This window comes from Chelonia mydas, chromosome 7 (assembly GCF_015237465.2).
Source record: "Chelonia mydas isolate rCheMyd1 chromosome 7, rCheMyd1.pri.v2, whole genome shotgun sequence".
Classification (NCBI taxonomy): Eukaryota; Metazoa; Chordata; order Testudines; family Cheloniidae; genus Chelonia; species Chelonia mydas.
This window is the reverse complement of record NC_057853.1, coordinates 84085187-84110152: the sequence shown is the minus strand read 5'-3', so window position 1 is coordinate 84110152 and position 24966 is coordinate 84085187. Positions and strand designations below refer to the sequence as shown.

Genomic DNA, 24966 nt, shown 5'->3' with positions numbered 1-24966 from the left:
AAATCCATGTTAATTAAAAATTTATACTGAAGAGCAAATAAGTTAAATATAAATTGTCTCTTAGTGATTTTAAAAATAGTTACAGATTTGGATTTTTGCTTTGATGTACCCTATTAAAATAAATTTCTTAAAGGATTCTTTCCTGCAACAGCACTCCTAATGTTGTCTCATCTTATCTTCTTTAAAATTGCCTGCCCTTTCCTCAGATGCAGCCGACACATGTGCAACCCACACAAAACAGGAATGAAACCGAGGAAACACAAATAGTGTCAACATTGATACAGGTACTGAAACATACGGTGCTGATAGAAAGCTGAGATTACGTTTCGTTTTCTTACTGAATTATTATCATCATCATTCTATCCTCAATCAAAAGCAAGTTAAACAAACTGTGGATTATAGCAACTTGGTTTCTCATTTTATAAACTTGAATAAATGTAATGATTGTTATGATAATTTTTTTGTCAATAAACTAGCAAGAGAACTTTACTCACTAAACAAAGAGGAATTTCAGTCCATTTTCTCTCCCTCTTGAAATAAAAGTGAATCTGTGCAGTAGTTTAATGATAGCTAGGGAAACAGATATATTTCACTGTTCATTTTCATATAAATGAGATCTCAGATTTCATGGTAAGCAATTTGGCAAGGCCTACATCTGAAACACTCTACAAATTCAAGTCTTTTCAAAGACGAATTTTAAACAGCAACATTACATTGCACACCCATTGACAATGACAATATTTTTTCTAATTCAATAACAGATGCCAGATTCATTAAGGTTCTGTCATGGTATTTTTTCCCCACAAACCTTGCATATGTATGTCTTTAAAAATTGTTTGAAAATGTATTGATTATGATTTTAGAGTTTGGGGTATATATTTATAATCAATAAAAGTATAGCTAGCTAGCTAGAAATAGTGTGTGGGGGGTGATGAGTGTGGAGAATGAGAGACAGAGTGAGACATAGACACACATTCCATTGTGACTCGTCTTGAATTTCCTAAACTCTCAATCCTTCCACTGAAGGCAATGGGAGTTTTGGCACTGATGTCAATGAAGGCAGCATTGGGCTCAGCATGCAGGATTGAGGCTTTTATATTTTATACTACTATAAGATAAAAGAATTCTCTTTAGAGGTATGCAAGTGCACTTGAAATCAACTAGTTTTTCACTTTTCATTATATGCTATATTTTAGACAGAGATTTTTTATTTTTTGTGCATTTTTAAGAGGAAGAAAACAAATTACATTAGGGAAAAGCAGTGAAATAAATATGAGTGATGGGCTGGCATAGCAGCATTGGCACATAACATTTGTATTCTATCTTGAGAAGAGATCATCCTATTAAGATTCTAGCTTCTATTTGCATTCTGTTTCTAAGCATTGACTAGTGATTAGGGCAGGTGGCTGTCATCTAGGGCTCCTCGGCCATGTGTACACTACCACTTATATCAGAAAAACATATGTCGCTCGGGGTGTGAAAAAACATACCCCTGACCGACAGAAGTTTCGCTGGCATCAGTGGTAGTGTGCACAGTGCTATTTTGGTGGGAGAGCTTCTCTTGCCGACATAGCTACCATCGTTCATTGAGGTGGCTTTATTATGTTGACGGAAGAGCTCTCCACACGAGCGGCTACATGAGTTATCTTACAGCGGTGCAACTGCATTGGTATAGCTGTGCCACTGTCAGCTCATTAGTGTAGACATGACCCTAGATTCTAACCAAAGGGACTGGAAGCTGGGTCCCCAGGTGAGTGCCATACCCACTAGACTATAGTCATTCTCTCTCTCTCTGACCCAATGACTACTTAAGTAAGTTATATAAGTATAACAGCTTCAACAGGAGAGACTGAGGGTATGTCTACACTACGAAATTAGGTCAAATTTATAGAAGTCGATTTTTTAGGAAGCGATTTTATACAGTTGATTGTGTGTGTCCCCACTAAGCACATTAAGTCACCGGAGTGCGTCCACAGTAGCGTGACTAGCGTCGACTTTTGGAGTGTTGCACTGTGGGTAGCTATCCCACAGTTCCCGCAGTCTCTGCCACCCATTGGAATTCTGGGTTAAGCTCCCAATGCCTGATGGGGCAAAAACATTGTCGCGTGTGGTTTTGGGTACATGTCATCAGTCGCCCCTCCCTCCGTGAAAGCAATGGCAGACAATTGTTTTGTGCCTTTTTTCCGTGCAGACCCCATACTGCTTTCAGCAGACAGTGCAGTAGGACTGCTAACCATTGTCATCGAACCACCACTTCCGCTGCAACTCTGCTCTCCTACTCTTGACTCGATAGCAAATTTCTCCATGTTGGCTGTCATGGGCTCCCACTTCCACTGCAACTCTGCTCTCCTGCTCTCATGAATCCACCTCACAGGTCCTCTCTTCGTTCTCTATAAATATCTATTTTCGTGGCATCCGTCGTCAGCCACTGCTTTCGCTGCAATTCTGCTCTCCTGCAGATACCATACCATGGCAAGCATGGAGCCTGCTCAGATCACTGCGGTAGTTATGAACATTGTAAACACCTCGTGCATTATCCTGCAGTATGTTCAGAACCAGAACCTGCAAAAGCAGGAGAGGAGCCGATGGCACTGGGGTGACAAGAGTGATGAGGACATGGAAACAGACTTCTCTCAAAGTACGGGCCCCGGCAATTTGGACATCCTGGTGGCAATGGGGCAGGCTCATGTCGTGGAACACTGATTCTGGGCCCAGGAAACAAGCACAGACTGGTGGGACCACATAGTGTTGCAGGTCTGGGATGATTCCCAGTGGCTGCGAAACTTTCGCATGCGTCAGGGCACTTTCATGGAACTTTGTGACTTACTTTCCCCTGCCCTGAAGCTCAAGAATACCAAGATGAGAGCAGCCCGCGCAGTTCACAAGCGAGTGGCGATCGCCCTCTGGAAGCTTGCAATGCCAGACATATACCGGTCAGTCGGGAATCCATTTGGAGTGGGCAAATCTACTGTGGGGGCTTGTGTGATCCAAGTAGCCAGCGCAATCACTGAGCTGTTGCTATCAAGGGTAGTGACTCTGGGAAATGTGGAAGTCATAGTGGATGGCTTTGCTGCAATGGGATTCCCTAACTGTGGTGGGGCGATAGACAGAACACATATCCCTATCTTGGGACCGGACCACCTTGGCAGCCAGTACATAAACCGAAAGGGGTACTTTTCAATGGTGCTGCAAGCACTGGTGGATCACAAGGGATGTTTCACTAGCATCAACATGGGATGGCCGGGAAAGGTACATGATGCTCGCACTTTCAGGAACTCTGGTCTGTATGAACAGCTGCAGCAAGGGACTTACTTTCCAGACCAGAAAATAACCGTTGGGGATGTTGAAATGCCTATAGTTATCCTTGGAGACCCAGCCTAGCCCTTAATGCCATGGCTCATGAAGCCATACACAGGTACCCTGGACAGTAGTCAGGAGCTGTTCAACTATAGGCTGAGCAAGCGCAGAATGGTGGTAGAATGTGCATTTGGACATTTAAAAGCGCGCTGGTGCAGTTTACTCACTCGCTTAGACCTCAGTGAAACCAATATTCCCATTGTTATTACTGCTTGCGGTGTGCTCCACAATATCTATGAGGGTAAAGGGGAAACATTTATGGCTGGGTGGGAGGTTGAGGCAAATCACCTGGCCGCTGATTACATGCAGCCAGACACTAGGGCGGTTAGAAGAGCACATCACAGTGCGCTGCACATCAGAGAAGATTTGAAAACCAGTTTCATGGTTGACCAGGCTACGATGTGAGAGTTCTGTTTGTTTCTCCTTGATGAAAACCCACCCACTAGATTCACTCTACTTCCCTGTAAGCCAACCGCCCTCCCCCCTTCGATCACCGCTTGCAGAGGCAATAAAGTCATTGTTTTTTCAAATTCATGCATTCTTTATTAATTTGTCACACAAATTGGGGGATAACTGCCAAGGTAGCCCAGGATGGGTGGGGGAGGAGGGAAGCACCGGGTGGGGTGGTGGAGGAGGGGAGCAGGGAAGGACAAGGCCACACTGCACTTCAAAACTTATTGAATGCCAGCCTTCTGTTGCTTGGGCAGTCCTCTGGGGTGGAGTGGTTGGGTACCTGGAACCCTCCCCCCCCGCATTCTTGGGCATCTGGGTGAGGAGGCTATGGAACGTAGGGAGGAGGGCGGTTGGTTACACGGGGCTGCAGCAGCAGTCTGTGCTCCTGCTGCATTTCCTGCAGCTCAACCATACGCTGGAGCATATCAGTTTGATCCTTCAGTAGCCTCAGCATTGCATCCTGCCTCCTCTCATCACGCTGCTGCTGCCACCTATCATCTTGATCCCGCCACCTCTCCTCTCTCACGTCCCTCCTGTCCTCGCTTTCATTTTTGTGTTTTCGTGGACTCTGACATTGCTTGCCTCCATGCATTCTGCTGAGCTCTTTCAATGCAGGAGCACGGCATGAGCTCAGAGAACATTTAATCGCGAGTGCGTTTTTTTTGCCTTCTTATCTGTGCTAGCCTCTGGGACGGAGATGATAGGGGGAGCATTGAAACATTTGCAGCTGTGGGAGGAAAAAAAGGGAGAGTAGTATTTAAAAAGACACATTTTAGAGAACAATGGGTAGACTCTTCCACGGTGAACCAAGCTGTTAACATTACATAGCACATGTGCTTTCAGTACCAGGTTGCCCCCCCTCCACACCCAATTCTCTGGGATGATTGCTTCACCCCTTCCCCCCCTGCATGGCTAACAGCGGGGATGATTTCTTTTCAGCCACAGGCAAACGGCCCAGCAGGAACGGTCACCTCTGAACGTCCCCTTAATAAAATTCCCCTATTTCAACCAGGTGACCATGAATGATATCACTCTCCTGAGGATAACACAGAGAGATAAAGAACGGATGTTGCTTGAATGCCAGCAAACACTGGGACCATACGCTGCCATGCTTTGTTATGCAATGATTCCAGACTATGTGGTACTGGCCTGCCGTGGTAAAGTGTCCTACTATGGAGGATGGAATAAGGCTGCCCTCCCCAGAAACCTTTTGCAAAGGCTTTGGGAGTACCTCCAGGAGACCTTCATTGAGATGTCCCTGGAGGATTTCTGCTCAACTCCAGACACGTTTTCCTAAGTCCCTGAGGAAAGGAAGGGCTTAGGCTACAGCAGCCTTCTCTTTGGCATTTCCTATGGGTTAGCTTAGGCGTCTCCCTACTCACCTTGCTGTCCTCTGTGAATCCTGGTTTTTGGGTTTTTTTGGAAGTGGAGGGGCTGGTTTTATTGAGGTGAAAGGCTCAGACCAAGATGCCATACTGCTTCAACACGCAGGTGTACCTGGCGATCTTGCCTTCCATGTTTTTCTCTGCCTGCTTCTGCGGTTTCATCAGCTTCTTCTTCTTGTTGTAACGCAGCTTGGCTTTCTTCTTGCGTTTCTCCTCCAGGGTCAAGGTCTAAATCTTCCCATGTATTGTATATGGAATTGGAATGCCTAACTTGGAGCTCTGAATTCCACTGAGTGGCAGGGTGGCTAAACAACAGACATTGCTATACTGTCACATATAGAGTTGACACCTGTCTGGTTTTTCAGAAGTTTGTTTTGTGTTCTGGCTAGTAGTCTTTGAGTCATAATTTCATGTGGAGGCCTTTTTTTAGCAGTTTGCTTATTGATTTAAAAATTGTGATATCATCCCAAATTTTGCATAGATGTTAAGTGGTTATGAATGGGTGAATTATCTTGAGGTAGTATTTTCAAATCTTGCACTACTGTCAGGGGAAATTTGAATATGCCCAAGTCATGTTCCTTCAGTTGTTTTCAGGTCAGAAATATGATGAGTATTGTAGCATTTTATAAGTTCTCAACATTCTCCCATAGAAGAGATAACTAGATTTGCTGAATTAATTTTAGAAAACAACTCAGAGTTTTTATATCTTTAATAAATTCTGCTGGAGATTTTTGTAACTATTATTTCTAGGGTAGACAGTGCACCTTTACAATTGGTGTAAAAATGTCTTCACTGTGGCTATAATTATGGCTCAGAAGGCTTCAGATGGCTGCTTTTATGTAACCTGTACTGGGTGATGTCTATACTGAAAAACTGTATAAAAATGCACCTCAAGATATGAAATAATCTGTTGCAGCAATGAAACAGGGGAGAGAGTTAATAAAATATTGTGAACTTTTTAAAAATGAAGAATCTGTGTTTCAGAAATTATAAAACACCATTCACATCAGAATGTTGGTTGTAAAAGTATTTTCTTTCTTTAAAACTGTACTGGTAATGTACTAGCAATTGCTGCTGGTACACTTTACAATATATGCAAAGGGAAGGTATGTAATTGCCAAGACAATAGAGGCATCATTGTACTTTGTGAAAAAATGTATTATATATATATATAAAAAACAGTGATAGTGTGGTGATCCTGGATGTCACTGGCAAACTTCCCAGTGGCTGCAGTCTTGAAATAAAAGAACAAGTGTGGGAGAGAAGAATAAATGCTGGCGATTGAGGAGCTAGAAATCAGAGCAAGGCAGGTTTTCCACTTCATCTCTAAACAGTATGGCTCCACCCAGGGATGGCGTTAGACTCGCTGAGGCCTAGGGCAGAAAATAAGGAATGGGCCCCCACCCCACATCCCTTACCTGCTCACACATTGGATTTCTGCAACATTTCTGAAGCTGAATCCCGAATGCCACAGTGTAGGCCTGAAGCCCGAGCCTCACTACACGGGGCCCCCTGTGGTGTGGGGCCCTGGGCAATTGCCATACTTGCTACCCTGAAATGCTGGCCCTGACTCCACCCTGCTTTCATTTGCTACAACTCTATTCCTTTCCCTGAAAGGAGTGCTATCTTTAACTTGGTTTAAGCGAATGATATTACCACAGTGTTTTGTTTTGTTAGCCCTCTTGTTCAACATGTATGCTAGACTGTTAGGAGAGTTAAGTCCACCAGTGGGGCTCCATACAGGTGCAGTGGGTCCAGCCATGTGGCTGCAGTTTCAGGATTGTAGCCTAATTCTCCTAATGGCCTCATATACCTGGAACAAGAGGGCTGACAAGACATAACGCTATGGTATCCTGCATGCGAGAGCTCTCAAAGTAGATAAATGATCACCCTTAAATACCTTGTGGATCTTCCAAAAAAGAAGGAGCAGAGCCACTCAAGTGTGACTTAATCTGCTTGGGACCACAGGTATGTGAATGATATCTTATGGTTAATGGTACATGAAACTGATGATAGAGCTAAAAGAATGGCACCTGATCTTCATCAATTGTAAGAAGGAAATGGTTAACCAGTGAAACTAGGCTATGATTCCTGTATCTTTTCCAGGCCTGAAACCAGAATTACTGAGGTCCAGACTCCAGATTTTGCTAGCATTGTCTTGCTTCCTGTAACCTTCTGAACAATGTTTTCCATAACAAGGTGCTTAGATACTACCTATGGGGATAGGAGTTTTGGCGTCCCTGGGTGGGCCAGAGGCTGCAATTTAGCCTTGCCCGGACCCCTCCTGGAGGTCGAGGATTGCGGCGAGAACCGACGCCCAGTGCGCACCGGTGAGTTCACCAGGGCCTCAGAGGAGACGCGATTTGATCGACCCCGGAGGGCACAACGGTGCAACGCACTCATATAGTGGAGAAGCAGTTGTGGTAGACGACAGTGAAGAACTGGTCCCTTGGATAAGGTAGGAACCTTTCGAAATCCGGATTGTATGCTCTGTTGGAACCTGGGGACGCCCAGAGTTACCCTGTAGGTATGGGACAGGGACAGAGCTCAGGGGTTAGGGCACGGTTTACGCCCCTAGAGTGCATTCTAGCAAACTGGAAGGTATTTGGTGCAGATCCGATGACTAAGAGCCAATTAAAACAATTCTGTACAGTTGACTGGCCTCAATATCAACTAGAGGACCAGGAGTGGTGGCCACCAGGAGGGTCAATTAATTACAACACGATCCTCCAATTAGTTTTGTTTTGTCAGTGAATGGGTAAATGGAATGAACATATGTATGTGCATTTGTTTCTGACTTTATGTACTCGACCAGATATTTTACAGCACTGTAATCTGACTCCGACTGGTTCGGTAGCAGCTAATGTTAGTGCCCAGACCCCCACCCCCACTGTAATGGCAGAGCCGGTGTCCCCTTCGGCCCCTACACCCACACCTTGTAAGTCCCCCGAGCAGACCCCAGGTGGGATCCAAATGATGAAAGGGATATGACCCGCCTTACCTCCTATAAGGAGTTGCTTTTGCATGGACTCCGTCACTCGGCTGTCCGACATAATAATTGGGCAAAGCCATATGAAGTAATGCAGGATTTAAAAGAAAGCCCAGGGGTCTTTCTACAGCGTATTCGGGACACCATTCTACAGAACACTAATGCAGACCCCGATGATCAGGCAACTGAGTCAATTATTAAGGGAATTTTTACGAGCAGAGCAGCCCCTGATATTAAGAGAAAGTTACAAAAAAAGGAGGATTTAATGGGCATGACCATGGCACAAATCTTAGAGACTGCAAACCGAGCTTATAGTCTGAGAGAGACAGAGAAGGAGAGAAAGCAAGTGAGATTGATGGTAACAGCGGTACAGGCCGGCACTAAGAGAAGTGGCCGGGGAGGAAGGGGCCGTGGACGTGACCGTCTGGGCCCGCAGGAGAGACGACTGGGTCGCAACCAGTGTGCCCTGTGTTGACCGGAGGGACACTGGAAAAATGAGTGCCCAAAGAGGAAAGAAAAGGGGGGTGCCCCTGCGATGGCGGAGCAGGAATAGGGGTGTCAGGGGAGACTGACCACCCTACCCCCGGAACCCCGAGTAAAGATGCGGGTGGGAAGCTCAGAAATAGATTTTTTAGTGGACTCTGGAGCCGCCCGAACTGCCGTAAATCAGCCTCTTCAGTTGCCAGTAGCAGATTCCCTTACTGTGGTGGGAGCCACAGGCAGGGACACCAAGTGCCCAGTGTATGCCCCAGCGGAATGCGCTTTGGGAAATAGGACTATATCCCACAAGCTGGTATACCTCCCTGAGTGTCCAACACCTCTGCTGGGATGTGATCTACTTTGTCGCCTCGGTGCCACCCTGCATTTTACTGAGGACGAAATAACCCTTACCTTACCCCCTGAGAATGCATGGATCATGACCCTTGCAGTTGAGCCCTCAGCCATGCAAGCCCCAGAATGGAGCCCGTTGGAAGACCAGGTGTACTCCCTCGTGTGGGCATCAGGGATTCCAGGAAAGGCCACCCACCAGACCCCCATTACTATTCAGCTCATACCAGGGAAAGGCCCAGTGCAAGTAAAACAGTATCCAATCAAGAGGGAAGCCAGAGAAGGTTTACAGGAAACTATAGATTGATTCCTAATGTATGGTATTCTCCGGGAATATCAGTCAGCCTGGAACACTCCCATTCTACCCGTACAGAAGCCTGATGGCACGTATCAGCTGGTACAGGACCTAAGGGCAGTCAATGAATGGGTTAAGACTCTGCACCCTCTTGTCCCTAACCCGTATACCTTATTGGCTTCTATAGGGGGACAGTATACCCATGTTTCAGTCCTTCATCTGAAAGATGCTTTCTTTACCATCCCAGTTGCCACCCCGTCACAGGAGATCTTCTCCTTCGAGTGGGAGGACTGAAAAAGGGTTAAAAAGCAACTTTGCTGGACAGTGTTGGCCCAGGGATTTAAAAACTCCCCCACCCTCTTTGGCCAGGCTCTGGCCAGGGACCTAGAGGAGTGGGATAATGAGGAGGTCCTCCTTCTGCAGTATGTAGATGATTTGTTAATTGCCACTGTGGGCCAAACCCCCTGCCTTAAAGCCAACATGAGCCTCCTGAATTTTATTGGACTCCGGGGATATCGGGTAGCATGGAGTAAGGCTCAAATTGCCCTCCCAGAGGTACGGTACCTCGGGTTTCACATACGGCAAGGGGAGCATCAGCTTTCAAGCGAAAGAAAGGAAGCTATCTGTCAAGTTCCTACCCCAAGTAACCGTAAGCGGCTCAGGGCATTTCTGGGTATGGCAGGCTTTTGCAGGATATGGATCCCAGAGTTTAGGCTGTGGACTAAACCCCTGTACGACTGTGTAAAAGGAGCAGATCATTACCCCTTCTATTGGACCCCAGAGGCTGACAGGGCATTTAAAATCCTGAAAAGAAAATTGATGGAAGCCCAGGCTCTGGGCCTGCCGGATCTCTCTAAGCCGTTTCAGTTGTATGTACATGAACGAAGGGGGGTGGCCCTAGGAGTGCTCACACAGCTGTTAGGAGCATGGAGACGTCCCGTGGCTTATTTTTCTAAGCAATTGGATCAAGTTGCAAAGGGTTGGCCGGCATGTTTACGGGCGGTCGCAGCTACTGCCCTAGTGCTTGAGGAAGCCGAGAAGCTAACATTGGGAGGGGTTATGCAAATCTATATTCCCCATATGGTCCGAACCTTATTGGATGCAAAGGAAGGGCTTTGGCTCACCCAGGCTCGGATTGCTCGGTACCAGGCTAAGCTGTTAGAGAACTCTAAAGTCACCTTACAGCCTTGCCCCTCCCTTAACCCAGCCACTCTCTTGCCAGAAACAGAGGAACAGAAACATGACTGTTTAGAGATGATAGATGTCCAGTACTCCAGCCGTCCGGATTTAAAGGATGTACCCCTCCCAATTGCAGATTATGAGTGGTACACTGATGGTAGCAGTACTGTAATAGATGGGCAAAGGAGGGCGGGTTATGCTGTTGTGACCCTCCATGACACCGTGGAAGCTGAAGGTTTGCCTGCTGGGACCTCTGCCCAGCGTGCCGAACTAATAGCCCTGGCCCATGCACTTGAACTGTCAAAAGGAAAGCGGGTCAACATTTTTACTGATTCAAAGTATGCTTTTGGTGTGCTGCATGCTCATGCTGGCCTATGGAAGCAAAGGGGAATGCTGACAGCCCAAGGCTCCCCAGTCAAGTACGGGCCCCAAATCCTCCAGCTCCTAGAAGCCATACAACTTCCCTCGGAAGTGGCGGTGGTACACTGTAAAGCCCATCAAAGGGAGGATCAAGATGTGGCCGGAGGTAACGCCCGGGCAGATAGAGAGGCTAAGCATGCTGCCACCCTGCCATCCCCTCAGACTGAGAACACCCATATGCATGCCCTTATCCCATCAGTAGGGGAGCTTCCAACCCCTCAATACTCTGGGGAGGAGAGACAACTAACCGACAAACTCGGTCTCCGGGAAAAGGAGGGATGGCTCCATTCCCCAGAAGGGAAGGTCCTCTTACCAAAGGGCCTAATCCGGCCAGTGCTGCAGAAACTACATCAAACCACTCATGCTGGCAGGGAAGCACTTATCCAACTAATGGGAAAATACTTTATCACTTCCGGACTCCGACCCCTGGCTGCCCAGGTACAAGCGGACTGCTTAGTCTGCCAAAAGAATAACCCCCGACCGGGACATCCTGTGCCACCAGCTGCCCTAGAACCCACTCCGGGCCCTGGACAAGTGTGGCAAATAGACTTTACTGAGTTTCCCCGGACCCAAGGGTTCAAATATCTCCTTGTTATAGTGGATCGGTTCAGCGGACGGCCAGAAGCCTTCCCATGCCGTAACTGCACTGCCAGAACAGTGGCCCTCAAGTTTGTTTAGGAGATCATTCCTCGCTTTGGACTCCCCCTGTGGATGGAATCTGACAACGGGACACACTTCACATCAAAAATCATTCAAAGCATCTCACATGCCTTACAGATCCCCTGGAAACTCCATACGCCCTGGAGACCGCAAGCCAGTGGTGTAGTGGAGCGTACCAATCAGACCCTTAAACGGCATCTCTCAAAAGTGTGCCAAGAAGCCTCACTGCGATGGCCTGATGCTTTGCCCCTCGTCCTACTCCGTATCTGCGTTCTCCCAAAGGGTAGATTAGGGCTCAGTCCCTTTGAAATTATGTTTGGAAGGGCATGGCCTATGAATGGCACCCCGGTTCTGTCAGGGGAATGGGAGTTGGGTAATGGTTTTTTTGTCACAGTATATGTGTTCCCTGTCTGCTGTTCTCTTGTCTCTTCACAGGTATACCAAGGATTCCCAGCCTCTCCCCTTGGACACTCCCGTCCACTCCTTACAGCCTGGTGACTCTGTGCTTGTTCGCACCTGGAAAGACGAGCCTCTCCAGGAAAAGTGGAAAGGACCCTATACCGTCCTGCTGATCTCCGATACAGCGGCAAAGATCGAGGGACACAAGAACTGGATCCATCACTCTCGTCTGAAGGCAGTACCCGCCCCCTCGTCAGCAGAACAGTGGACCGTCCAACCTGCTGACTCCTCATCTAGTGACGATCTTGGGCTAAAGCTACTGTTTAAAAGACACAAATAGCGGGCACCTTAATGCTAAAATGGGCCCACCCAGGTACTGGAGACCCTGGGTTGGGAAGACTCTGGTGATAATTAATTGGGTAACATTGTTATTTTCTGTATTGGTATTTCCAAACTGTGCATATCGGGATCATAACTCCTTTGTTTCGCTTGCGCACCATGTTGCTACTTTAACAAATCAGACTGATTGTTGGGTATGTGCTCCAACTCCACTGTCCCCCAAAACGGAAATGCCCCTTGACATGCTGCCCTTGACCCTAGCAGAATTAGCCACCACCAAAGAGCAGGAAAGAACGGACTCGCCATTCTGGAATAAGACCTCTTTACAGCAGGCCACCTATCAGGACCAGGAGTATTCAGTTGCAGTACTCACTGAGGGAGTGTTATGTTTTACCCAAAACCAATCTGATCACTATGGGCGTCCTGTGGGAAAAAGCTCCTGTGTTATTACACAGTGGGCTGATGGGTATTGGATAAAGACCAACAGGGGAGGCCAACAGTGTGGGTGTAATGGTTCCTCCCCTTTTAGGGAAACTCTTACAAATAATCTTACCACAAAAAAGGGGTTTGGAAATGTAACTTGCCGTCCAGTTAACATTTCCAATGTAGCAAGCTAATGGTGGGTTTGTAGTGGTCCCTATGGCGAGTGTAATTTGAAAGGCACAATTAGAAATGCCCCCACTTGTACCCAGTCAGGAGGATGGGATGCCCCCCTAGGGGCATATGAACTGTTTGGAAAAGCAGCCTTAAATATCCCAGGAATCCCCTTAAGAAACAGTCCTTACTAGGCCCTACAGGGTCACTATTTTGTATGTGGCCGAAAGGCTTACAAGGTGCTGCCAGCCAACTGGACAGGTAGCTGTTATATAGCTCATGGAGTTCCTCATCTTTCCATAACTGCCACACTGCCCAAAGGAAAGATTAGAAATGCCCGAGACACCTCTGTTGAGTCACGAGAAAAGACCCTGCGGCGACTGACTACGGCATTGGAGGGCAATATGAAGAAGAATTCCCTCACAACCGAGAAGCTTGTAGGGTGCTCTGTACTGGGAATAACGCCACTGGTTTCCAGACCAGCCATGGCATGCATAGGCCGCTATACTATAAGGCTGCAGATGGTACTTGAGAAAGTGGCCTTAGAGTTAGAGGACTCGGTTAGTGATTTAGGGTCAGCAGTAAAAACATTAAATAAAGAGGTACAGCAGCTCAGGACGTTTTCCCTCCAAAACAGGCTGGGTTTGGACTATCTCTTGGCATCCCAAGGAAGGGTTTGTGCCCTCGTTGGGCCCCGATGTTGTGTATATGTAAATGATAGCAGTTATGAGATCTATGAAAAGGTGGTACAGGCTGAGGCCCATGCCCGAGCCGGAGCACAGGTTGTCTATACTGCCCCAGAGAACGATTGGTTGCAAACCTTGTTTTCAGGCTGGGGTTTGTCGTTTTGGCTTGGTGGTTTATTTAGCCTGCTATTGAAAATTCTCTTTCCTGTATTGCTTGTATTACTGGTATTATGCTGTGCAGTATCATGTGTTAGGGCCCTTTTGCAAAAGTTAATAAGTCATTCTTTTCAGGGCTATCACAAAGTGCTTATGCAAAGTCCTATTGTAAAGAAATAAGTAGCCCAAGTGAGAAAACTCAGAGCCAAGGTTGTTGAGTGTTCTCAAAGGGGGGAGTTGTTGGGGACACTGGGGCATGGCCACTAGGTAACGCGAGGGGATGGAAGACCATGAGTGTCGATGAAGCCCCCTCGCACTAGGCCCAGGTGTCCTTGGCCCCCCTCCCCCGCCTGGAGGCACTCGCAGCAGCTCTGCGTACTAGGCCCAAGTGTCCTTGGCCCCCCCGCCTGGAGGCACACACAGCAGTTATGCTGAGGATCTGCAACAATATGCTGCAGAGTCAGACTGCCTGAAGCTAAGCAAGGCCAAACAGGGCAGATATGGAAGAACAATGCTGAATAAAGCAGCTTTATGTATAGTTTAACAAATGATACAGAGAACCAGGGAACTAGCTGGGAACTGGATTGGCTGGCTATATGGATACTTGGGGCAGCTTGCTATTGGATAAGTATGCTGGGAAAAAGGATGTATAAAAGCCTGTGTGACTTCCTGCTCGGTGTACAGGATTTGAGATTCAAATCTCCCTGTACCTATTTGAAGCTTCAAATAAACTTTTCTGCTTCTCCACCCCATTGTGATTATTGGGTGTAGCACACCGGGTAACGAACCAACTCAAGCTGTTGTTCAGCCTCTCGGCACTGGGTGCCGGCAACAGGAGCTAGTACAAAACTTTGCAATAGATAGAGAAAGGGAGTTTTGAAACAAGGTAGTTCTTGTCAAGAGACTGTTTCTTAAGCAGAAGCCTCGTACTTCCATCTTTAAAGACAGCTGGCATCCTGCCCTCCCATATTTTCCCCTATTTCTTCCAGTTTCTTCACTGTACATTTTGACAGCACTTTATGTATAGTCATTTTCAGTATTTGCAACTGATTTGTGCTAACCTGAACTATTTGTGACCTGGAATGGCTTTTAAAAGAAATCTTTGACTTTCAAAATGGGAAGAAGAAACACAATAATTCTTAGAAATTCAAACCTTGCAAAGCTCTGACACACTTTGTATATTGTCAGTTAGAGCCTGATCTTGCAATCAGGGCCGTCCCTAGACATTGTCGTGCCCTACGCAGCCTGGCCCCAGGCCTCTGCGCGGGATGGGGGTCAATGTTCCCTCTTATTTTTGACAGGCCATGTGCACAAAAAATTTCTTCTGTGCAAACTTTTGACAGGCCATGTGCACAAAAAATGTCTTCTGTTCAAATTTTTGTGCTTCTCTGCAAATTTTTGTGCGCGCAGTGTTTCGCCGTGTGCGCAGGGTTTAGGATTGGTGTGTGTGCGCACACGTGCACAGCTTAGAGGGAACAGTGTTGTGGGTGGGGTCTGTGCCCAAGGTCTGTGGGGGGCAGGAGAAGGCTTGGGGGGCAGGGGGAAACTGCCTCCCAGCATGAGCTGGTGAAGCGGGTTGCGGCTGAGTCGCTCCACTTCCTGCCACCTGGTGATTGCTGGGCGGCCCGACGCCACAGTCAGGGGGCGGCGGGAAGTGGAGTGACCCGGCCCCAACCTGCTCCGCTCCCCTGGCTCCCAGCCTTGGGACTTGGTGGGCAGGGGGGAACTGCTCCCCAGCACTCACCGGCGGCGCGGCTGGGCGCCAGCGGAGCAGAGTAGGCTGGGGCTGGGTTGTTCCACTTCCTGCCGCCTGGTGAGTGCAGGGCGTGCCCAACCCCTGCCACATTTCCCCTGGACGTAGCTCACAGGAAGGGGTGGAGTGAGGGTGGGGCTGGGGCAGAGCAGCGGCGGGGGCTTTGGGGAAAAGACATGGTGGGGGCGGACATGGGTGGGGGCTTTGGGGAAAAGGCGGGGTGGGGGCGGAGCAGGGGCGGGAGCAGCTTTCCTGGTGGGCTCAGCCAGCCAGGGGATCAGGCTGGCTGCTGGAGCAGCACGCAGCTGTGTAGGGCACCAGGAAATTTGGTGCCCTAAATTTCCTGGTGCCCTACACAGCTGCGTATTCTGCATATGGGTAAGGATGGGCTTGCTTGCAATAAGCTCTGCATGGGCTTGGGGTCCACACATGCAGATGTAGTGCAGACTGGAGTGTTAGTTTCTCCTGGTCCATTTGTGCATCTCTCACACAATAACAGAGGATAGATTTAAAAAAAAAAAACATAGAAAAATGTGATTGCAAAGGCACAGAAACTAGCAGGGAAGACTGGGGGCTGAGGTAGTATGTGAAACTATGTTTTACTAATTTTTTTGAAGTTGATTAGATTTCAAGGTGACTGTCTCCTGACTTAAGCAATATCTTCGGGATCCCTCTTTGGCGGGTGTAAGGTATTATCCTCACTACACACAGCCCCGGGCCAGTTACACGCTTCCACCGCCAGGGAGAGGGGCCAGGCAGGCGGGGAAGCCAAAGGAAACGTCCCTGAGCTCAGGACGCCCCAGCTCCCAAGATGCACATTGGTAAAGAGGTTCACCTCCAGCAGGCTGGGCGCCCCAGAATGCACACGCTATGACATCACATGGAGACGTCATGACGCGTGGGTCCTGCCTGACAATGCCGTCACAGAGAGGCGGAGGTCAAGGCGCAGGCAACGGCAGAGCTCCTCAGTCCTACAGCACAGCGACGGACCGTCCCGCCCTGGGTCTGGTCCGCCACCATCCCAGCATGCCTCTGCCTACGGAAGAGCGGCGGGGGGCGGGACCTTTCTGTACGCCGCTCCAGTTTGCTCTGTCCTAGGGAAGGCGGAGCTGGTTGCTGGGGAAGGGGACTGTGGCGCCGTCGCTGCGGAGCCCGGGACAGCGGGTAAGAGCGGCCGGCCCCGGACCCCGCAACCTCCTGAGGCAGGGGCTGTATTCACAGAGCCGAATGCACCGAGGGGGCGCAGAGGTCTCTGTGGTGAACCCTGACTCTCCGCGGTGGGGCGGGCCGGGTGGGTCGGTGCCCTCTGCTGCTCCGTCACCCCCCCTCATCCCAGTCTGCGGGCCCGGTTTGCCGCAGCCTTTGCGGAGGAAGCTCGGTGCGTGTCAGCAATGGGTTGAGGGGTCTGCGGGGGGAGGCGGCTGGGGGCCGCCCTCAGAGGAGCGCTGGGCGGTCCTGACTTGTCAGAGGGCTGCCATTCACTCGTAGGGTCATGATAGAGGGCAAAGTGGGGGGCCTGGGGGCTGGCCCCATTGTCCACAGCCCAGTGCCAGAGGCCGGGTACAGCCGCTGGGGCAGGGGACAACAGTCCAGCCTAGCTGCTGGGATGTATGGGAGGATAGAGGGGTTCCTCCTACTTGGGGATAAACTTGGCCATACCCCCTCCACCGCACATCTCAGCTGCCTGTCCCAGTGTCGGGAGTGTGGGGTCTCTTCCCCCAGCTGCAGTGCCTCTCTCTGGGGCTTGGCCCTTCCAAGAAGCAAAAGTAACCAGACTGGTCAGTTTCAGTGCTCCTCTTAAAGAATCCTCTGAGCTGCAAGGGAAACTAACAAGACAGCTTCACTCTGCTGCTTGGGAAACCTCGGATCATCAGCTGAGTCACTGAGTTGTCAGCACTGCTTACACTCACTTTGAGAAGGCGATAAGGACCAGATGGGGGAAGATAGTTGTAAAAAATTATAAGTTCTAGAAGCTATTTTAAAAATGAAAGCTTAACCTCTTTAGAAAAGCATGATTCCCATACTTGACAGATAACACTTCCTGCTTGCAAAAGGTAAGTAGGTGAGTGGATTTTCCAAGCACTGATTAATTAAATTGCATATTTTGAGTTCTTTATGTAGAATATATCCTCTAAATTGTTCTAATATTTTCAGGATATGTGACTTTAATGATATTGTAAGAAATCTTTTCTTCATGTTGTGCCTCTTGAATAGGTAACTCAACAGCATTCAGAAAAGTGACCCAAGTTGCAGACCTAGTATGAGTGAAGTCCAAGATTATTCCATTGGGGCAATCTTAAAAATAAACCATCCTGTTCTAAAACAAACGTCCCTTTATTCTCCGTCTTCAAATATAGTATATGGCTCTTTCAAGCAACACTGCCTATAAAACTCAAACTTTTTTTGTTGCACCTCTCCCGCCTTACTCGTAATGGAATCCATCCATCCACCCCCAAACCCTTACTGGAGTGGCAATCAGCAGCCAGGGGCAGAAGCCTGAGCTGGAGTGACACTGGGAGCAGAGTGGGGCTGGGTGGTGCTCCCTATCCTCCTCCCTCAAATGTTCCTCTGTGCCCCACAGTTTGGGGACCACTGGCCAATAGAATAACAATCCTATTTGGCCCTCGAGGCCACTGATTTTACAGTTTTAAATAATGAGTATATTTTGTTTGTATTCTGGGAAGAGTATTTCAGTGGCCTTCAGCCTTAATGTTAGTTACAACTCCATATCAACCTTATACTGTAAATTAGTGGTTCTCAATTTGGGTACGTGTACCCCTGGCGGTATGCAAAGGTCTTCAGGGAGTGCATCAACTCACCTTGATATTTGCCTAGATTTACAACAGGCTACATAAAAAGCACCAGCAAAGTTGGTGCAAACTAAAATTTCACACAGACAATGACTTATTTATTCTGCTCTATATACCGTACCCTGAAATGTAAGTTACGATATTTATATTTCAGTTGCTTTATTTTATAACTACATGGTAAAAATGAGAAAGTAAGCATTTTTTCATTAATAGTGTGCTGTGACACTTTTTTGTATTTTTATGCCTGCTTTTGTAAGCAAGTAGTTTTCAAGTGGGTGACAAATCAGACTCTTGAAAGGGGTACAGTAGTCTGGAAAGATTGAGAGCCCTTGTGTAAATAGATCAATGGCATTATCCAGTTCAATAAGCTGGGTTTCCAAGGAGCAGAGAAGTAAGTATTGATAAAGAAGGAAAAAAGTCTGAAAAAGGACACTGATGTTGAAGTTTTGGAGACATAGTGGGATTTTATGGAGGGTTCATGCCACGGCTCTAGAGGAGAAGGCAAAAACCCCAACCCTACTTCCTGAAAGTCTTCACCATTGGACAGAGTTATGACTGGTGGCTAGCCAAACCTAGCATTACAATAAGAATATCATTTGCAAAAATTACTGTAAGGGGAAGCAGGTTAATCAGTTCACATCCAGTCAAGATTGCGAGTGATCAGAAGTTATCATCATTTGATTACTCAGTTGTCCATGTAAAATGAACTGGTGATGGAAGTTCAGCATCCTAACTGACATTGTTTATCAGGAAGGATGAGTGACAGAACCTGGAGATGCTCATTCTGTAACAAGGGCACATAGGTTGGAAAAAGAAATTAGCTTGTCTCTTGTCAATGCTGCACTAATTTTAATGGATAGGACTTTAGTCCCCAATACTGCCAAGGTAATAGTAATTCCCTTTTAAGAAAGTTGGCTAAACCTTATATTCAGTAACTTTTTTGTTTCATTCCTTTTCCTTTCAAATTATTTAGGGATATGTACATTTTGCCTTTTATTATTGGGGTAGCTTGTCAACATTAATATAATGGGGGCTCTGGACACTATTTTAATCAGAATTGGATTGGATTGTTCCAGGTGCTATATACACATAGGAATACACAGTCCTGTTCCAAAGAGATTACAATCTCCAATGCCACCACTAAATACAGCTGTATTACATAATCATTTTGGGGATGTCCCTCAGCACAGAATGGGAACACTTCTGTCCAATTTTAATCTAGATGAGATGAAACTGTGCTGGCTTCCTTTTGGGTACTTTATGCTTTACCTAGGAATAAAACTAGGTTCCTACTTTCCTGCTGCTTGGAAACCCATCTTGTTAAACTGGATAATGCCATTTATCTATTTACAGTATAAGGTTGATATGGAGTTGTAACTAGCATTAAGACGCCCACTAAAATACTCTGTCCAGAATACAAACTAAATATACACATTTAAAACTAAAAAGCGACTTTGTAAAAAATGACATGGGTTTCCATCTCTGTTGTGTCTCAGTCAGGGTGGAGTGCTTTAAATCACTGATTAAATCATGATTAAAAACTCTTAATTTAAAAAAAAAAATCTAACATATGTAAAACAAAATTGAATTTTTTTGCAATTGCACCATGAGTTTAAAATTTATAATGCTTCTTGTTTTTTTTTGACCGACCACTACTGGTAAGATATCTTATTTGAATTTTACAGAACTACTATAGGTGCAAAACAAAATATTGAAAATTAATTTCCTGATTCTGCAAACACTTTATTGTGTGATTAGTCCCATTGATTTCAGTGGGATTACTCATGCTTGTGAATAAGTGTTTGCAGCAACAGGGGCTATAATTGCATTTTTATTTAAGACTTTTCTTAGTGGCATAAAATCTTTAATACTTGAAAATGAAATTGCCTTAGTGTTAATAATAATAAGTTAGTTAGACTTGCAACTTAATTGTTGTGAACTTTTTTTGTACCCACAAGCCAAAATCTTCAAAAACAGGGACCTAAAGTTTAACTCCAAAGATTGGGACTTCTTCAACACTCTAGTGTCTTAAAAGCAGAAGTCCCATTGATTTCAAACTGCAGACCCTGATGGAGTATAGCCTAGTTGGAGTCTTTGAGCTTCCTTGACTTGTGGAAATTCCATATATTAGAAGGCAGTGTTGGTTGCATAAAGACCAGGCTATTTGCTTATCTATTTGTGTTGGAGTATGTATTCTCTCAGTAAAGACTCTGAACGTGCCGTTTTCAGCGTAGAAGGGCATTTTAAGTGTGACAATTCATAGAAAAGAATCTGTAAAATCTGAAATTCTGCTAACAACTAGGAAGCTTAAGACACAAGCAAACATTTATTTTGGCAACTTAAAGCATTGTTTAAAAATATTATTAGATTTAAAATTGATTTAAAATTTTTAAATACTTTTAATCTATCCTCAAAACTTGCACATTAGATGTACTTAGTGTACAAGTAAAAAAGCTTTGAGAAACTGCCAACCCTATAAACTCAGCCTAAGATCTGAAAGTGGAAGTGGTTATTTTCTTCTTGCATGTTATCAGCTGTTAAAAAAATTGAGCTAAATTGTGGTGTCGGACAGTTGTGTAACCCCATAGTTTGTTTTTATTGAGGTTGTTCACCATAATAAGTGTGCTCTGCAATTGGTACTTGGTAAATACTTTGGTCGATGCACAAGAAGGAATAGAATGCAGCTCAGTCTCATAGCTGTGTTGACTCTTCCTGGGATAGTGGCAGTAAAATAAAATTGGTCTGTAAAGTAGGCATATGCGGTGTTGAATATTCACAGGAAACAGATCTGATGAGTTTAAGGTTATTTTTATATAGTCATGGTTCAGAGTAGAACCATACTCTAAAGCCTTGGAAAAGTAAAACCTAATGGATGTCATCAACTATCTGACTTCCTACACAATATGTCCCCTTTAGGAGTTTTTGCAGTATAAATTATATTTTAATATTGAAAAGCGGTTGAGTTTTTAGGTTTTTTTGTACTGCTTTATTAGATCTTACTACACATTCACAAACCAGTTGTTCTACAGCAATTGGTAGCTATGCTGTCAAGATGAGATGGTCACTGACACAAGCTTTCTTTTTCCCCTCAAAATGTTGAAACTGCTATTATATACTGTAGTATATAATTTTTTTTTTTTTGAAGATTAATGTGCCTGTGGTTTGGTCTTGAGGTGTCACACACCCAGCCTGCATTTAGACTTGCCTTTTGAAAAGGAGCAGGTAAAATAAAGATGACATTGTTTTTGTAGAGGAAAGAACAATCAAATCCTTGCAGACAGACTTGTAAGTATGCCGTCATCTCATTTGTGATCATAAATAGTCATTAGAATTAAGGCTACGATTTTGTCATGGACGCTTTTAGTAAAAGTCAGGGACTGGTCACGAGCAATTAACAAAAATTCATGGAAGCTGTGACCTGTCCCTGATTTTTTACTAAAAGTGTCCATGACAAAAAGGGGGAGGGAGGAAGGTGCAGCACCCTGCCCTGCTGTGGCTGGGAGGGACTCCTGCCTGTGGCAGTTGGGGAGCTGCCAGGGCATTGCCCCCTCCCCTCAACACCACCTGTGGCGGCTGGGGAACTGCTGGGGGATTCCCTCCGCTGCCTGCGGTGGCTGGGGAGCTGTGGGGGACTTTCCCCCCACTTCCAGGCGGCAGGGGGACCCCGAACCTCCTGGCCACTGCAGGAGGTGAGGGTAGCCTGTAGCTCCCAGCCGCTGCAGACTGAAGTCACGGAGGTCTGCGGAAATCACGGATTCATGACTTCCGCGACCTCCGTGACCAAATTGTAGCCTTAATTAGAATCAATAAAAGCAAAATCTGACCCTAGCAAGTGAAAAATAGTTTTGTTTTTCCCCTCACATGCAAATGCTGTGTTTTAATAAAGCAGTTTATTATTTTATAAAATACATTCATTGAGTGGTAGGTTTGACTAATTTGATCATGGGTTTTCTGTTTTGTACAGTGTTTGACATTGTACCATATGACATTTTGGTTAAAATCAGAATGATATAAAATTAAGATGGCACACATTAAATGGATCAAAAACTAGCTAACTGATAGGTCTCAAAATATAAATGTAAATGGGGAGTCATCAAGTGAGTATGTTTCCAGTGGCATCCCACAGGGATTGGTTCTTGGCTCTGTTTTTTAATGTTTTTTTTATCAATGGCCTGGAAGAAAACATAAAATCATCACTTTTGCAGAATACCTGAAAATGGGGGAAGTGGCAAATAATGAAGAGGACAGATCACTGATTCAGAGTGACCTGGTTCTTTTGATAAACTGGGGACAAGCAAATAATACACATTTTTAATATGGCTAAATGTATACATCTAAGAACAAAGAATGTAGATCATACTTACAGGAAGGGAGACTCTATTTTGGGATGCAGTGATTCTGAGAAAGATTTGGGGTGGATATTCAGCTCAATGTGAACTCCCACTGTGATGCTGTGACCAAAAGAGCTAATACAATCCTAGGATGCATAACCAAGGGAATCTCGAGGTAGGAGTAGAGAGATTATTTTGCTTCTGTATTTGGCATCGGTGCAACAGCTCCTGGAATACTATCTCATTCTGGTGCCCACAATTCAAGAAGGGGATGTTGATAAATTGGAAAGAGTTCAGAGAAGAGCCATGAGAATGATTAAAGGACTGGAAAACGTGCCTTTTAGCGATAGATTCAAGGAGCTCAATCTCTTTAGCTTAAAGAGAAGGTTAAGGGGTAACTTGATCACAGTCTGTGAGTATCTACATGGAGAACAAATATTTAATAATGAGATTTTCAATCTAGCATGTAACATGATCCACTTGGCTGTTAGTCGAAGCTAGACAAATTCTGACAGGAAATAAGGCATAAATTTTTGACAGCCGGGGGTGACTAACTATTGGGATAATTTATCAAGAGTTGTAGTGAGCTCTGCATCACTGATGATTATTAAACAATACTGGATGTTTTTCTAGAGGATCTGCTCTAGGAATTATTTGGGAGAAGTTCTGATGCCTGTGCTCTACAGGAGGTCAGACTAAATATTCACAATTGGGAGAGTGTTTCATGCTGACATAGCTACTGCCGTTACTTGGAGATGGTTTAATTATGTTGATGGGAGAGCTCTCTCCTGTCAGCATAGAGCAGCTACATGAGAGATCTTTCACTGGCGCTACTGTACTGTAAGTTATGCCATTGTAAGTGCTCTAGTGTAGACATGGCCTAGCTAGTGGAGGTGCAGCTTGTACCAGCAACAGCACTCTTTGGCTGGTATAGCTTATACCAGTTCCTTAAGCAAAATAAACTATACTGGCCTTTTTGCTTGTGTAACTGTTTCTACGCTAGCAAACGCCCTAGTACAGATATGTTGGTTAGGGGTGTGATTTCCATCCCCTGCTCTGCTCCACGTAGAATCATAGAATATCAGGATTGGAAGGGACCTCAGGAGGTCATCTAGTCCAACCCCCTGCTCAAAGCAGGACCAATCCCCAACTAAATCATCCCAGCCAGGGCTTTGTCAAGCCTGACCTTAAAACCTCTAAGGAAGGAAATTCCACCACCTCCCTAGGTAACGCATTCTAGTTCTTCACCACCCTCCTAGTGAAAAAGTTTTTCCTAATATCCAACCTAAACCTCCCCCACTGCAACTTGAGACCATTACTCCTCATTCTGTCATCTGCTGCCACTGAGAACTGTCTAGATCCATCCTCTTTGGAACCCCTCTTCAGGTAGTTGAAAGCAGCTATCAAATCCCTCCTCATTCTTCTCTTCTGCAGACTAAACAATCCCAGTTCCCTCAGCCTCTCCTCAGAAGTCATGTGCTCCAGGCCCCTAATAATTTTTGTTGCCCTCCGCTGGACTCTTTCCAATTTTTCCACATCCTTCTTGTAGTGTGGGGCCCAAAACTGGACATAGTACTCCAGATGAGGCCTCACCAATGTCGAATAGAGGGGAATGATCACGTCCCTCGATCTGCTGGCAATGCTCCTACTTCTACAGCCCAAAATGCCGTTAGCCTTCTTGGCAACAAAGGCACACTGTTGACTCACCCCATACTCCTAATAAATATAGCTATACCACCAAATCTTTGACGTGTAGACCAGGTCTTAATGTTAGTGGGCAGTGGCAGAGATGCTTCAGAGAACAAGAGTGTGTGTCAATGAGTTCTGCTATTCCTGATTTTTGTGGTCTGTTTTACCACTTGAGTGTGGCTACTACAGTGCAGGCTCCTTTGGGGAGGCAGACTGCCTGTTAGCGTGGTTACAAAATTAAAACACTACTTAGGCATTGACAAAACAGAAAGTATACAACTGTTCTGCCCAGAAAAAGACAGTCTTATCAGGTTTACTGGTGAGAGATGCAAAAACTAACAAGGTAGACTTGGTTGAGCTTTTTCCTCCGGGAACCAGGGTATAAATTCTTCCTTAGGTTAGAGAGAATGTACATCTGGGTTCATACTCTTTTCTGGGTTGTCAGGCTCACAACACCTTCCCTCCCTCTCCCCCAACAATGATTTTGCTTAGTTGGCAGTTTGTGAGAGATCCAGGACAAGAATGTTAGGTGGATATTGCATGTGAGCATTAACCAGCCTTGACAGGATTAAGCGGAAAGAAGTTCCAGAACTGTCTCATCTAATCTAGTGTTGTTAGTCTCTCAGTTTTAAATATTTTTCCC

The 24966-nt window shown here is 46.0% G+C and overlaps 1 protein-coding gene across 15 annotated transcripts in view; it reads left to right on the top strand.

Moving 5' to 3' along the window:
- Positions 1 to 16420: 16420 nt before the first annotated feature.
- MICU1 (mitochondrial calcium uptake 1) overlaps positions 16421 to 24966 on the top strand; it is a 213971-nt gene continuing 205425 nt past the window's right edge. For 2 of the 15 annotated variants that reach the window (XM_043552134.1, XM_043552120.1), the window contains exon 1: positions 16432 to 16657. The gene's annotated coding sequence lies outside the window, so the exon portion shown is untranslated. Of the gene's footprint in view, positions 16872 to 17525; positions 17548 to 21448; positions 21589 to 24966 lie in introns of those variants that run through there. The other 13 variants (XM_043552121.1, XM_043552131.1, XM_043552129.1 and 10 more) reach the window with 13 other exon arrangements.